At 32.5% G+C, this 16,453-nt stretch overlaps 1 protein-coding gene across 2 annotated transcripts in view; it reads left to right on the top strand.

Annotated features, from left to right (window-relative positions):
- Positions 1–16,453, top strand: part of LOC103580187 (transcription termination factor 2) — a 53,451-nt gene that overhangs the window by 30,165 nt on the left and 6,833 nt on the right. Inside the window, exon 2 of one of the 2 annotated variants that reach the window (XM_014439736.2) lies at positions 173–300. The gene's annotated coding sequence lies outside the window, so the exon portion shown is untranslated. Of the gene's footprint in view, positions 1–172; positions 301–7,129; positions 7,329–16,453 lie in introns of those variants that run through there. The other variant, XM_014439737.2, reaches the window with a different exon arrangement.

The following is a 16,453-nucleotide window of genomic DNA, read 5'->3' as shown; positions in this document are numbered from 1 at the left end:
AAAATTTTAAGTGGCCCATCAAGTTTTTTAAAAATTGATTGAAATGGATGTGTTGGTAAATTCATGGGGTCTAGGTGAACTATATCCAATGCTGATGAGTCAGTACCTTTAAACTTATTAATATAAAAATAATTATCATTTTAGTTAAATAGTTTTTCTTATTTTTCTGTAGAGCACGATATAACTGATCCAGATACTCCGAAAGAATCATAGAAAATAATAGAGATGAAATGAAATTCATATTTCACCAAGCAGAGTTCATGTTGTTTCTCGTCGTGACTTATTTTAAGATATATTTAGGTAAATATTAATTTACCATCATACATGTTATAATTTTTGCATATTTGTTGTTGAAAAAAAATAAAAAAATTTTTCTGCCCTCCGGCCTGAAAGTGGCAACTTTCGGGCCGCTGCCCTGAACGAAGTTGCAACTTTCCGGCTTCGTCGAGCAGAAAAATAGTATACGAACCTTGGCCAGAAAAGGAAAGCCTCAGACCACATGTTTGTCAGCCTCGGCTTCGCCTCGGCCAACAATTACATGTGCTCTGAGACATTTCTTATTTTACTGGCCAAGGTTTGTAATATATTATAAATGAAATGAATATTAATTATAAATATTTTTAATTTACATTTTAAATTCTTTCAATTTATATTACCCTAATAATTCTACCGCATCAAAAAAACTGTAATTCATTACAACTATTTTTTTACTATTCATTTCATTTTCTTTATTTTTTCTGTAAGAAAATTATAAATCTATCTCATCTAATTAATTGCTATTATTTATTGAAATTCTGAGGTTACAAAAAGTGTCAAAGTAAAGCTTTTATGCTCACTTTTTATTCAACTGTCTTAATAAATTATTTATTAACAGTTAATAAATATTTATTAACAATTAACGAATATTTATTAATAGTTAATAAATTGTCTTTAATAAATGATTTATCAACTATTAATAAATATTTATTAAATCATCTCATGTTAAAAAATCATTTATTAACAGTTAATAAGGCTTATTAAATATTAAAAAACCCTTCTATCAGTGTACTTTCTCTCGAGTATCAAATTATTCCATTTAAAAGTATGTAAATTGAATAACTTTTTTTTTTAATTGCTATAACTTAGATAGATTTTAAGCTATCGTTTTGAAACCAGTTTTAATTTGCAGATAATTTGTTGAATTTGAAAGTCTATAAAATAAATTGCTCTAACTCGATCTATGTCGATTCTACCTGCTGCGAAAGTCTATTTTTCACTTATTTCATATAATTTTGTTGATAGTGAAAAAAAAACGGCTCGTCGTACGAAAACGATGCATAGTACCCATCTTTTAGAAAATTTTGTCCTCTACGAAATTGTTTCTTATACTTCCCTGCTAAAAAAATCCGAGAGATTCTTATAGCTGTATGTATAAGGCCCTATACTTAACTATATAGCATCTCATAGAACTCATTCATTCTCATAAAAACTCTATGGGAATGTATGAGAATCTATGAGATTTTCTAAACAGGCATGCGGAGTGATTTTTTTTAAAACTCCGGATCGCCGAGTGGCGGAGTGAATTCGAATATAATATTACTCCGAATCCACTCCGGATTTTTCACAGTGTACAATGAGCCACAAAAACATCAAATTATCTGCTACGGAAAATCTTAGAAGTGGGGAAAATAATCCGACTAAAGTGAAAAATATGGAGAAGCAGATAAGAAAATTTTGGGCCTGCGTAACGAAAAAACTCTCGCTCTGCTCTCGCTATAACCGTCAAGCTGTAATCACCTTTTCTTCAATGAAGAAAAAAAAGAAAAAAAATACGTGTTAGTGATTTTAATAACAAAAGGTCCCGACTAGAAATTTTTAGGTACACCCACTTGGGAACCAATTGGGTTGCCCAATGGGGAACCTATATTGGGATGTAACACAGAAACGTACTTGAGTCCTGATCGGGCATTCCCTATAGGTTCCCAATTAGGTAACACCTACGTATTTCCAAACGTACGATCCCTATTAAAAAAAATATTAAATTTCGAAAAAATATAGAATAATTTTAATTTGATCCGAAATGCAATCTATTGTTTTAGACACGTTACTTAGAGGCATTACACATGATTGTAATTGATGAAAAAATACCAAAGAATAACTTGAAGAAATAAAAAATCCGTGATGCAATAATCGACGTACTCTTTTTATAAATATATTACTATTTTGTACTTTGTTTAATTCTTAGCCAGTAAACAAAATATAAATTAAAAAGAATTAACAAATTTTACGGTCAAATAAATTACCAAATTAAAATCTCTGGGTACTTCGAACAAATTAAGAAAAAATTAATTTAATCAAAATTGTACTAGAAAAAATAAAAAAGAGAGGAGGGAGGGACACAAAACAGAATATCCTGTTCAGGAGAAGTGAAAAAAAATTTGATTTAGAAAATTAAATAAATTTGATAAAATGAAATCGTTTATAAACAATTTGGATAATTAAAAAAGTAAACAGACGTGGGCCAATTTTAGAACCAGAAGAAGGTGCAATAGATAGGACACTCAAAGCAAATAAATGGGTTATAGTTACTTAAATTGCAGAAAAGACGGACTGCCTCGACGATAGAAAGTTTGCTCGAACTTGACCGCCTTCTTGACGAAAATTACACACGTTTGTGCGAAGATTAGCACAATAATAGAACGCATGACCGGATTATGACACATAGTTAATATGCGTGGATTTCAAGAAGGTAACTGTGAACGTTCATGCTGTAAGTGTCCTTGGGCGCAGAAGTGGCACTGAATAAATCGCTGACTGAAGACTATGGCCATAATGACGACGCAAATACGTGTATCCGCCATTTTTTTGTTGTTGAGGCTGCATAGGGACTAGTTGAGATTAAGTGTACGGGGTAGAAGATGGAAACGATGTTCTCTACCACGGACCTGGACATTGAATCGAGGGCGGGGACAGAAGTCTGCCCTTTTCTACTGCGCTTGTCCACTGCTTTTAATTGCAGTCCACACCGTAGAGTGTCCATCTTCCTCCTCAATTAACAACAGTGCTCACCATCAATCAAAGACTCTTCAGCGCTAAAGTCCGTTCTGCATTCCTTCGAGGACACCATAGCTTCGTGAACGGCAGACAATATCTCTTCGTAACTAAAAACAAGATGAAAATAACCAAGTATACGGATATCTTCATAGAGATGATTACGTATACTTATTACTTGTTTACATTCGGATGGTAGATTATGTATAAAAAGATATCGCTGCTGCATACGTGAAATAAAATCGCAGCTACTTTCATCCTCTTTTGACTTAATCTGGTGTTACGACCTGGGTAAGGACGCCAAAAATAAATTAAAAGAAAAGTTTATATGTTGAAATTCTATCGTACCCTGGTATAGACAAAATTCTCTAAACATAAGAAGAGGTATTCTCGCTATAGAAGCCCTCCTCCAAGTCGGAGCGGGAAATACGCGAAGTGGTGGGAACTAGAGCGGCGAGAACTGTGCGTGTCCCCCCGTAACCGAGTTAAAATTTTATTATTAAAGTAACATAGCGATTTTATTATTATTAGGGTAATAAAACATTCAAACACTCTCGGATACCCTCTACATTCCCCGTGTATGAATATGGGGCATTATAATCCTCGAAAGAAATTCGGGCATTGTCGTGGCGAATTATCCGGAAGACATTCATCCTTTCCGTAGTATTGTAAAGATCCTCCAAAACACAGGGTAATCGGAGGCCGGTAACGGTCGTAATTTCGTCAAGCATGTCTACGACTTCCAGGAGCTGATAGCTGGAAACGTTTGTCAGCTTGTTTTGAATCTCCGCCACCATACGAATTACCTTAAAACCAGAATCGATTACGCCGGATGTTATTTAAAAGAGAATTTCATTAAATACACTTACCTGATGAGGTAACCCTTGAACATGTCTCACAAAAAATTGATCTCCCGTAAATACATTCATCACTTGTACAAAAATTAAACCGTGATCGTAACTAAACTGTAGTTCCAATAGCTAATGCCACTGATATATTAAAACTCTTAGCAAGATTTCATATGTAATGCGTATACATAGCATAATAAAGGAAATAGTGCCGGAGCGCGTACACATACACGTAAGGGGGCTCATACACACATCCTAACGGTCATCTGAAATAAGAGAATATAAAAACAGAAAACATAGCTGACGTAGCCTGCATGTGTACAGAGTAATAACTTATATTATTCAACACACATACTAGGTACACTCATTCTCGAATTCAGTGTGCCTTTTTTTAATGCTGAGAAGGGAAGATTAAGAGAGGACCCCTAATTTTACGAGTAAAACTAAAACATACTCGCGTTAGTTCTTTAATTCCTTTATTTCTACTCAAGACCGCAGTCACGTGATTTATGAGCCATAAGACCTCGGCCCTGACATCATGCTTGTCAACCGATGATTCTAGCTGTCCCCCAAGAGCTCTCGTTTTAATTACCCAGTAACAGGAGCCACAGTACCCGCTCTGGTGTTGGGCGATAACGCTTAGATGGCACCCCTCCATTCGTTAACTTGGAGGCCAAGCCGGGATGACGCGTGCCACCAAGAACAAGTCCATGTTTACGCTTCCAGAATCTTCCTAAACTAAACATGCATTAATTCTCACTCTTCTAAGGAGACGCTGAATTTTTTTTGGATAACCAGCATCCGAATTGAAAATATTTATTAAAAAAGAAACCCTCAACTCGAATATCGAATAATTAAAAAAATGATTTAATTATTTTTCTTCTCCTTTGACTTGACCTCGGGTACCGCACGTGCAGAATAAAACCGCAGGAGGAGAAGCACATTTAAAAGTCACTAGAAAACCTATAAAACTAAACGCTGGTACAGCAAGCACCTCTTTTCTGGTGTACAAGATCCAGGGGCACGGCTCGGTCCCCCTCGATTTCGGACTATGAACGGAAGCTGAATAAATTTTATAAATAACAATTGCAAGTTACCCAGTCTTTTTTATTATTATTTCTCTAGAATAATTCTCCATATTGATGTTATTCCTCATACTCATTACCGTAACGACGAGGTCTCCGTTACCTGAGTAAAGGACTTAAGTGTCTTGACTCGAAACAAGAGACTGTACATGATATTTGTCTTGATTGCATGTTAGACGTAACATAAACAATAATTTTTAGTGTCAGAAGCGGGATTTCAATAATGAAACGCCCGCAGTAATCGAGTATGTCCGGAAAAAGAAATAACGATAACAAAAAAGGTAATTCAGGTAATAATCCATTTGAATGGGAGAATTTGCCTGCGAATCCAAATTTATTAACGCCTGAGCAAAAGGCACATTTGTTAGGAGTTACTCCTAGGAATTTACATAGAGAAAATCAACCTGTCAATCAATAAGCTGAGAGAGAACGAGTACAACGGGAGGCTGAGGACCGCAGACGCCAAGAAGCTAAATGAGAAAGGATACGACGGGAGATTGAGGATCGCATTCACCAAGAGGCCGATTGAGAAAGAATACAGCGGGAGGCTGAAGATCGCATTCATCAGGAAGCTGAGAGAGAACGATTACAACAGGAGAACGAGGAACGCCTACGTCAGGAAGCTGAGCAGGAAGGAATACAACGGGAGAAATTCCGTTATATTAGATAAAATCATAGGGTTGCGGAATAATTAAGATACACTTGGACATCTGTATGCCTCAAAAGAAGTTTCAAGAACATTCGGGTCGGAAGCAACCCTGATCAAACAAAACGATTTGTGACGATTAAAAACGATTAAAAATTAAATCATCATTAATCGTCATAATCGTCATGGATTATCAGATTTAATAGTCCCAAATCATCAAAAGACGATTAATTATTTTACGATTAAAAACGATTAATGACGATTAAAATTTAAAATCGTCATGAATCGGTTTTAATCTTCATCCGAAAAATTTAATCATTTTTAATCATCAATTGACGATTTATGACGATTCAAAACGATTAAAACACTTTTAATCGTTACAAATCGTTTTGTTTAATCAGGGAAGTGGCAAACTGTCATGAACATATAACAAATTTTGATTATTACTTTATATATTCTCTAAATCAGGTTAATATAAGGTTTGCCTTATTAGGGCGAATCTGACAAGTTTCTTGTCAGGACCTTATTTGGACATACTTATTCAAAAAAAAAAGTTATTTGTCATCAGGTCAATCTGACGAGTTCCTGATCAGGACCTCGTCAGGATATCCTCATTCAAAAAAAGTTATTTGTCATCGGGTCAACCTGACGAGTTCCAGATCAGGACCTTATCAGGATATCTTTATTCAAAAAATCCGGGCGTCGGTTGGCCCTGCGGGCCAGCCCCAAGACTTCCCGCTGTTTTCGAGCCGAAAAAGCTCGAAAATGTTAATGTGACTATATTATCGAGCTCTTCGAGCTCGAAAATCTTGTTGCATGCGATTATTTTTTTATGAGCTATTTAAATTCTAACAAGTTACTTTTTATGCTAAAGTTTAAAAGTTCAAGAATCGAAAATCATTAATGAACAAACGGTTTTAAAATTTTGTCACGTAGTGATTCAAACGTGAATCGCTGCGCGCGCTTTTCCATCTCGCCGTGAATTTGACAACACCTCCTAGCTCAAATCAAGCGCATTTATTTATTATAATTTATTATTATTCAAATATTTATATTATTTTGATAGATTGTTGTAGTATGATTTAATTATGGATTTATTGATATTATTGTTTATTATGTTTATATATATGTTTTGATAATTATTCTGAATTTATGTAATTAATCGATATTTTCATTTCAGTTAGTAGCACACGTGCGCGTATGTTGTAGATAAAAATATCGACCGAAGGGAGAGTAAGTCGATACAATGGGGATAAAAATCAATATTTTATCCAGCCACGTGGTGCACTAAATTAATTATTATTTTATTATTTGAAAGAGATAGTAATGATTATGTTTATGTTTATAGATAGGAACTGTTATTCAATTTATTATTAGGATATAACTCAGGTCGTATGACAAGTTTATATGTTTTATTTTAATTGATAATTTCGGGTCCGAGGTCATGAGAGGGGATAACACGTGAGTGATTACCCTCCCTCGAAAAAATCAAGGAAAGAGATAGTCAGAGAGGACCGGGATTTTGTGAAGGTAGGACGTGTTGTTGTCCGTGATTATTTTTGAGAAAATTGTTCTGGCCCAGTTGCCGTAATTTTGTAAAATTAAATAGTTAAAGTTTATTTAATTTGGATAATTGATATTCTGTTATATGAAGTAAAAATATAGTTCATGTGATATTTATTATCCAAAAGTTCCAGAAGTTAATTGTTATCAACGCCGGTAAGTCAGTTGTATCTTCATTTGTTGCATCGGCTATCGCTGGTCCTTCGGTACAGTTGATCGCGGTATTTGCTTGATAAATAATTGACACTGAGTTATATTGTTATAATAAGTTGAATTCGTTTGGCGTACGTTCCATGTACGTAGACGCGTCGAGCAAATTCCTTAAAGGATTAGACAAGGATAGCAAGTGTGGCTCTTTGTCTTACACTAGTATTTCATGTATTATTTTAAAAGTATAGTTGAGTGTTTAATATTATTTCTCTGGGTAAAATTTATTTTTTTAATTTAATGGTATGCAACCCAGTGTTGCCACATATATTGAGTACCCGTGTCTTTCTCTCTCCAGAGTAAATAATTTAAAATAAGAAAAGATTATTATTATTATTTAATACAATTTTATTATAAAGAATTAAGTATACTAATTATGTTGGGTAAAAGTTTGTAATTTGTAATTTTGTTTCTCCAGTGGATAATTTAATAATATTATTTGAATTGAATTGATTATTATTGTAACCATTTGTTGAGTTTATTTAAATATATTTTGAATTGAATAATTTAGTAAAAGGAACCCAGTGATAGCCAATATTTATTTGTTTGTTTCCTGGATATATTTAGTAGTAATTATTCATTATTATTATTATTTTTTATTCATTATATATTTGTTTGGTTGTCATTCCGCTTAGTGCATACATTCTCGCTCAAGATTTTGTCCCGTGATCTCTCCCCTGATCGTTATTAGTTTTGTCCGTTTTGTAAAAACGGATTGGCGCCCTCGTGCACTAACCCAGCCTGAGGAGCTGGTCCAGGCACATCTTTAGTTTGTTTATAATTATTTATTATTTTTAGTAATAATTATTATTGTTATTTATAATTTTTTTGATACACTTGGGTGACCACATACGACTCCGGGTTTGTTTCACGTCTCCGTCGTGAAAAAAAAAAACGGTTTACGTTATAATTTTAATTTCCGATTATGTTCGATAAAATAAGTGTATTGAAGCAGAAATCAATGTCAGTCATCGAAATCAAGATTTGAACTAGTTTTGGCTTAGGTCAGAGCAATAATACATAAAATATCCGAAAAAATCATTAAAAACTGTGTTTTTTCAATTTTTTCGTTGATTATATGGTTTAAACTACAGAACAAGTTTGATGGCATTATATGATGATCAAAAGAGACTATAAAGAGGAAAAGTTTGTATTATTGGGGACGCATTTTAGTACAGTATATTTGGATTTATCTGAAAAAAAAAAAAAAAAACATAGAATGTTATTTTTTTTAACTTTTCAACGCCGATATCTTTCGAACTAATTAATTAATTAATGTAACGGAAACTAAGTTCACCTCTGCAGTCCGGAAGCCGATACCTCGCCCTTTTGGGCATACTCGCGCTGCGCAAATCCCCTATTTTCCACCATAATATTATAAAAGCGAAACATTAAGCAAGCTCAATATTGGCGGATGTCGTAACTCTTAGGATCAGAGATCCTTTGCATGTGGGTGCCGAACCAACAGCCACTACGAGTCCGACCTCAAATGGGCCCATGCACTCCTACCGTCTCAGGGAATAAAGAGACTCTTGGTCGAAGTGGGGCTTGGAATGGGCCCCCTATAGTACCAATTCCATGGATTGGTCGACATACCACAGTTGGTCAAGAGGAGACGTGGTTTCTTCCCCTGCCTTCCTAAGAAGACACCCAGTTTGTTTAACATTCATTCATCCATACTTCAACACATTCACACACACACACCTAACTTCAGACTGACACCCGGGATGCACAAGGTCCTCACAAATCGTGAGTTCTGTACACCCATGCCCAGAAGCTCCGACAACAACTGAGTGGATGCCAGTTGAGCCGCGATCTAGTAGTCTTCTCCTCCTTCCTCTCGGTGCTGGAACTGGCTGCTGAGCTTGTGGTGGAGACAATCCTTGCTGAAACCATTAAAAATTTTAAAGGAGTCTGGGGATGCGGCAAGAACCCGCCCGATTTGTGGCCACTCTGCGACCCACCCTTCTATGCTTTGGAGCACCTCACGCTGAGGCTCGAACTCGGTGCTTTTTAGCAGTAAGTGCTGAACGGTATCCCACCCTTTGTTGCATTGGGAGCGTTCGCGATCTTTTGCGAGTCCGTACTTGAAGAGTCTATCCTTAAACCAGCCGTGACCGGTTAAAATCTGCGTTCTTGCCATCTGCGAATGGTTCTTTTGAACTAATTAACTGATTTTGACGTTTGAGGTGGCAATAGCGCGCGTTTTATTGAATTCTAGAGCTGAAAAAAAATTTGAAATCGATTGATTCAGCCGTCTTGAAGATATTTAGAAAAAAACCGTTTTATACCATTCCTTTGTCCAACGATATCTCTCGAACAAATTAACCGATTGAGATAGTTAAGGCGGCATTCGACGCGTTTTATTGAGTTCTAGCGCTGATTAGATTTTGGCGTCGATCATTCCATTCTTTTCTGAGAAATCAATAAAAAACTAAAAAAAAAATTTTTTTTTTTTTTCGTAATTCGCCAATATTTTCGAGTCTATGTTACGTCCCAGCCTGTACGTCAGATGACGTGGGCATTTACTTCTCAAATTACCGACCTGAAATCTAACTAATTATATCGAATATCGATAACCAAGTAATTTCCGTAGTACTTCATTAATTATATAAAATAATATAATATAATAATAGAATAATATTATTTAAGATATTCGAACGTTAAGGATATGAGTAATAATTGATAAAGTTATTTTTCTATATTTTATCAAATATAAATAAGCGCTGATGCCTCGAGTAAATCTTCGAGACGTGCAGCTGCACAAACATCTATTTTGTTTAAGATAACTTTTGTTAATAGATAAGTGACTCATTTGTTCGTAACAAAAGCGGAGAGATCGTGAGAATTAAGTATTTTCAATAAATATGAGAATGGATCATTCGAGAACATGCGTTATCTCGAATGACCCCTCCATATGAATCGATGCGTGGGTCTGATGCCCAAGCGTATTGATAAGAGTGACTCTAGTTTTTCTCGATCAAGAGAAGGCAGTCTGAAACAGAATCATTGAGAGCAGTCAGGCTCAATATTAAAACCTCAACTTCGTTCTCACCCTCTCAAAGTTATTGTTAAGAGTACACTAACAATTTATAAATTAATTCACCTGTATATTTTCACATCACTCAAAATTATACCCTTATAATTGAATAAATCGGATTTAGATATATGAAATAATATATATAATCAAACAACCAGTTTATTGCAACCACCAAATGGTGGCTGTTCAACCCATACTTAATTATTATTTATAATTATATGTAAGTTTTCATTACGTCCAATTTAAATCGACCGCTCAACTACGCCAGCGCCAAAACATCTACCAGGACGTAACATCTACTTGATCAAATGATCTAAAATTTACAGGAAAGTTGATGGCCAACGAGCTCTTTCGATTGCCGCATTAACCATCCAAATCGTTTTATTAGTTAAAAAGTTACCCAGTAAACACATTTACGTAAATTTGACGTCAGAGTGACGTTACGGTATGTCATCATTTACGTAAGATATAAAAGTCATGAATGAGTCAGCTGTGACTCATTATTTCCCACTTTTTTAAGTAAGATTATGATGTAAAACTAATGACGTGTGCATGACGTAAATGTGATGTCTGTGTGACATTCCATGACGTCAGTATGACATATGGGTGATGTCAAAATCATCAATCAGGAAAAAATATTTTGAAAAAAAAAAAAAAAAAAAAAAAAAATTAAATACCGAATTTTTTTTGATTTGATCATTGCCGCGCGAAGGCATTACGAATTCAGAAACAAGATTTGAGATAGCAGTAAATTACGCAAAAATAATCCTGGGCGTCTGCTGGGTTTGAACACGGCTTCTCTTGCCTGGCAGTCCTGAACGTTGCTCACTAGTTACATCACGAGAATTCAAGCCTTATACTTAATTGATGTATTTAGAGTGAAATGCCGGTAAAGACAGAGTTCATAAGTTTTTGTGATGGATTTTTATAAAATTTAAAAAAACTCCATGAACTTATAAAAGATAATTTTAAAAAATTATATAAAATTATATTAAGTTTCTTTAAATTTTTTAATTTTCTGTTGTGATGTGAAATTTAAAAACTCTTATATAAAATTTTGCAAAACATTAAATGATTCCACAAAAATTGTATGAAATTTAATCGATTGAAAAATTGCAATACCAAACTTTACAATCTTAATATCACAAGAGTTCAAACTGTCGTTACATTTTCTTTGTTATTCTCAATAATATTTTTGGTATATTATTTAAAAAAATAAAGTTAATTTTTTTATGCTCACGCTAATGTTTTAATCTAAAACGTCTGAAATCTATTATTGAGTTTATTGATTACTTTGGCCCTAAAAGTATTTGACATTTAGTTGTTATTTTTACACATTTTTGAAAATTCATTCTATAATTGTTTTATTTCAATAAATTGATGGTAAAAAACTATGACTCGGCAATTACATCAGCATTGCGTAAAATACTGACTTGTTACTGATGTAAAGATATGCTTTAAGTGACATCCATATTACGTATAACCGTGACTTTGCTACTGACATAAATGTATGATTTTTAAATTACATCATTATGATATACGATAATGACTTTATTACTAACAATGTGATGTAGATTTTATGTCAAGCGTACGTAACACATAAATCATAACTGTGACGTCATACAAGAGTCATGCTTACATCAATATGATGTCAAGTTTTTACATCTTATTAAAATCATGTAGAACGTCAGATTGACATCAAATTTACATAAAATGCCGTGACATTTCTATGACCTATGTATGATGTCAAAATAAGCTCATGTGTTCACTGGGTATAGACCACTTACACACATACACACACACACATACACACACACACACACACACACACACATACATACGTACAGACACTCGGACATCATTCTGAAAATAGTCAGAATAGCTTCCTATGACCTCAAAACGCCGATATCTGATGAAAATTCGATTTTCGAAAGTCGGGGTGAAAACAATAACTTCCCGAAATTTTTGAAAATCATCGATTTTCTGAGTGGGAAGTTAAAAAAAGTTTTCCCATCCCTTCAAGTATTTTATTTACAGGCTAAAAATTAAACAAAGTACACGGAGAGAAAATTATGGTAACAGTTACAATATATTATGGGAATGGTTCCCATACTGCATGGTAACCGGTTTTTTTCAAATGTTGATTATAGGAACGGCACCCATATATATTATGGTAATCATTCCTATAATTATAGGTATAATTCCCATATTGTATCGGAATAGTTCCTATGGAATCATGGTAATCGTTACCATGTAACTATGATAATGGTTACCATGATATTATAGTAACCATAATGGGAAATCGCCTATCTAGTTTCGATTTGGCAATCTTCCATGATGTCTATTATATTATATGACGTCTAATTCGATTAAGAAATTGTGAAGTCATATTCTATAGGATCGAAAGAATAGATTTTAATAATAAAATATATATATATATATATATATATATATATATTTTTTTTTTTTTTTCCATAATATTATGGTAATTGTTACCATAATATTTAGAAATTATAACAAATTTTTTTTTTGTAACAAGCGTTTTTTTTGTATACTTAAAATTTTGTAATATACAAAAAAAAAACGCTTCTTACAAAAAAAAAAAAATTATTATAATTTCCAAATATTATGGGAATTATTACCATGATATTATAGTAACCATTCCCATACTATTAAGGTAACTATTCCCATAATATTATGGTAATCGTTACCATAATATTATGGTAACGGTTACCATAATATCATGGTAATAATTTCCATACATTATGGGAATGATTACCATAATATTATGGTAACCATTACCACAATATGATGGTTATGTTTACAATAATATTATACCCTCGCGGTTTTGGAAATACCGAAATAATACCGGTATTGTACAGTATAAATATTGCATAAATATGGTATTACTCGAGTTATTTTTGCCAGTTTTTTTTGCCGCATTATTACCAAAAAGTTACGAAATAAATGCAGAATATTTATGGCAATAAATCAGAAAAAATACGGTATTTTCACAGCATTAAAACCGTAATTATACAGCATATTTATAGTATATTTTCGGCATTTCTGCAGCATCTAACCGCTCTATCCGGAAAAAAATTTATATATAATTATATAAAATTTTATTTAGTTATGTCTAATTTTATATAATTATATATAACCTTATAAAGTTATATGCAATAACTGTCATGAAAAAAAAAAAAAAAAAACCGTCTACTCGTGGACTCGATCCCGAAACCTAATTATTCAATTTCTGATATGGTAGCCATTATGCCAAATCACTTACTTGAAAAATGTTACTAATTGTATTCACATGGATACAAACGAACTTTAGAAAATTGAAAACATCAATTTTCACAGATAGTTATTTTCACTTACATTTTTTTGTTTGAGTAAAAATTGTGTGAACCAATAAAATACAATAAAAAATATTACATTTTGCACATTTTCGATGATGTTGAATGCAGAAGCAAACAAAAAATAAAACAATATTTTTTACAATTTCCTATTTCATCAGCGTAAATCTGGCAAAATTGCAGGATACTGACAGTATTATTATCACAAAAACAACGATTTCATTATTGTAACATTATCGTATAATAGTTTTTATACAGCATTTTATTGGTAAAAGTTCGGCATTTTTACAGTTTTTTTACAGCATTTTTTTGGTAAAAGTACGGTATTGTTATAGTTTTTTCGCAGCATTTTTTCAGTAAAAGTTCAGCATTTTTATAGTAATATTACTGTAGTAATCTGGTAATTCTACAGCATAAGTACAGAAAGTATATGGCATAACTACAGGAAAAAAACTGGCCAATATAACCATATTAATACCAAATTATTACGGCAAATTTACGGCATGTGCATAAATGCCGAAAATATACGGCATTCTCAAAACCGCGAGGGTAGGAATAGTTACCATAATATATATATATATATATATATATATATATATATATATATTAGCCTATAGGGCTTATTCCCATATACACTTAGGAACCATTACAATGTGGTTATAGGATCGGTTACTATTTGCTTGTGGGAACTATTCCTATGAGTACACTGATAGAAGGATTTCTTAGTATTTAAAAAGATTTGTTAATATTTAACAAATTATTTCTTAACGGAGCTTTATTTAAGAAATATTTATTAATATTTAACAAATCATTTCTTAAACATCATTTTTTTGTATTTAATAAATATTTCTTAGCATCTAATAAACGATTTGTTAATATTTAATAAACGATTTCTTTCCATTTAAAAAATGATTTATTAGTATTTAATAAATCACTTTTTAACATTTAATGAATCACTTTTTAATAATTAATAAATGAATATTTTATATTTAATATATTTTTTATTATTTGAACAAATTTTTTTTTTATATTTAAGAAATTATCTATTAACTTATTTATTAAAATTTAATTCATAAAATCACACAGTTCAAGAATATATATCTATATTTGTTTTTGCATGCAGCTACACACATTCATTAATATTTGTATTTATAAACAAAAATAACTAAAACAACCATCGTATAAAATTTTCTGTTCTTTTAATTTCAAATTACAATTTCATAGTAATTTACACTATAACTAGAATAAACAAATTAAAATTTCTTATATTAAACTACGCTGAGAAATAACATAAAATCCGTTTGATAGTACATGTATTTTTAATGGTTTTATATTTGATTAAAATTGAACTGAATAAAATTAACAAGGCTTCCATATTTTCATAGTTATAATATGGATGACAATTTACAAAATACTTCTGATATAAATATTATTTCAGTATATGAGAGCTTCAGTTGTAGGTTACGTTTAACCAACAATGCAAGCTAGAACGGAGTAAACAATATGACGTCGCAACGACACACACATATAGCTTTTTTAATACTTGTACACCACTACAGGCTCGTGTGTAGCCCTCTACCGACAAATTCGTCTAAGAAATTATTTATTAAATATTAACAAGCCTTGTTTGGTGCTAACAAATATTTCTTTTATGTTAATAAGGCTTTGTTAGCATTAAAAATATTTCTTAATAATAAAGAAGTTACTTATTTCATTATAATAAATATTGTTAATAATTACTAAATATTTGTTAAATCCAAAAAAGTCAGTTGAGAAAAATTTAATAAATCAATTTATTACTCCTAAACAAATCCTTCTATCAGTGTATGGTAATCATTACCATGATTCTTTCACATGCGATATGGAAACTGTTACCATAATGATAGGAATTGTTCCCATACTTATGGAAACTTTTCCCAGAAAGTATGAGTCTATATCCCATAATCCCAAATAATCATTACCATAACGGTATAGGATGATATTTCATAAACGTACTAGGAACAGTTACCATAATTTTCTCTCCGTGTACAAAAGAATATTATATAAAAATCACGTCAATCATTGCAGCACGGATTTTTTACTTCTTCATCAGTTATTCTTTGACATCATCATGAATATTATATTTACACTTGAGAAATCACGTATGTATATCAGCGCAGTGGATAGCATCGAAAACTTTGAATCGAACGGACACAGGTTCGAGCCCAGCGGTCATCCGGATTTTTTCATCAATAAAAACTATGTTTACTTCCTCTAATTAATGCTCTCAATCCAATAGATAACATTCTCGATCGAATTAAAATTCTCTTATTTTTTTTGCAATTTAATATTTTTTAACTTCCCGCTAAGAAAATTATTAACTTTCAAAAATTTTGGAAGTTATTGATTTCACCCCGATTTTCGAAAATCGAGTTTTCATCAGATGTCGACGTTTTGAGGTCCTAGGAAGCTATTCTATTTTCAGAAGGATGTCCGAGTGTCTGTATGTATATATGCGTATATCTGCATATATGCGTGTGTTCGCGTGTGTATGTGTGTGTGTCGGTGTAAACTCTTAATATCTTTTAAATGACCCGACCGATTAAAATGTTTGAGGTGGCAATCAAAAGAGTTTGTTAGTCGTCAATTTTTCTGAAAATTTCAAATCGATCGATCAAATAGAATCTAAGATACGAATG

The sequence above is a fragment of the Microplitis demolitor genome, chromosome 2, assembly GCF_026212275.2.
Source record: "Microplitis demolitor isolate Queensland-Clemson2020A chromosome 2, iyMicDemo2.1a, whole genome shotgun sequence".
Taxonomy (NCBI): domain Eukaryota; kingdom Metazoa; phylum Arthropoda; class Insecta; order Hymenoptera; family Braconidae; genus Microplitis; species Microplitis demolitor.
The sequence above is the reverse complement of the archived record's forward strand: the minus strand, read 5'-3'. Positions and strand labels throughout refer to the sequence as shown.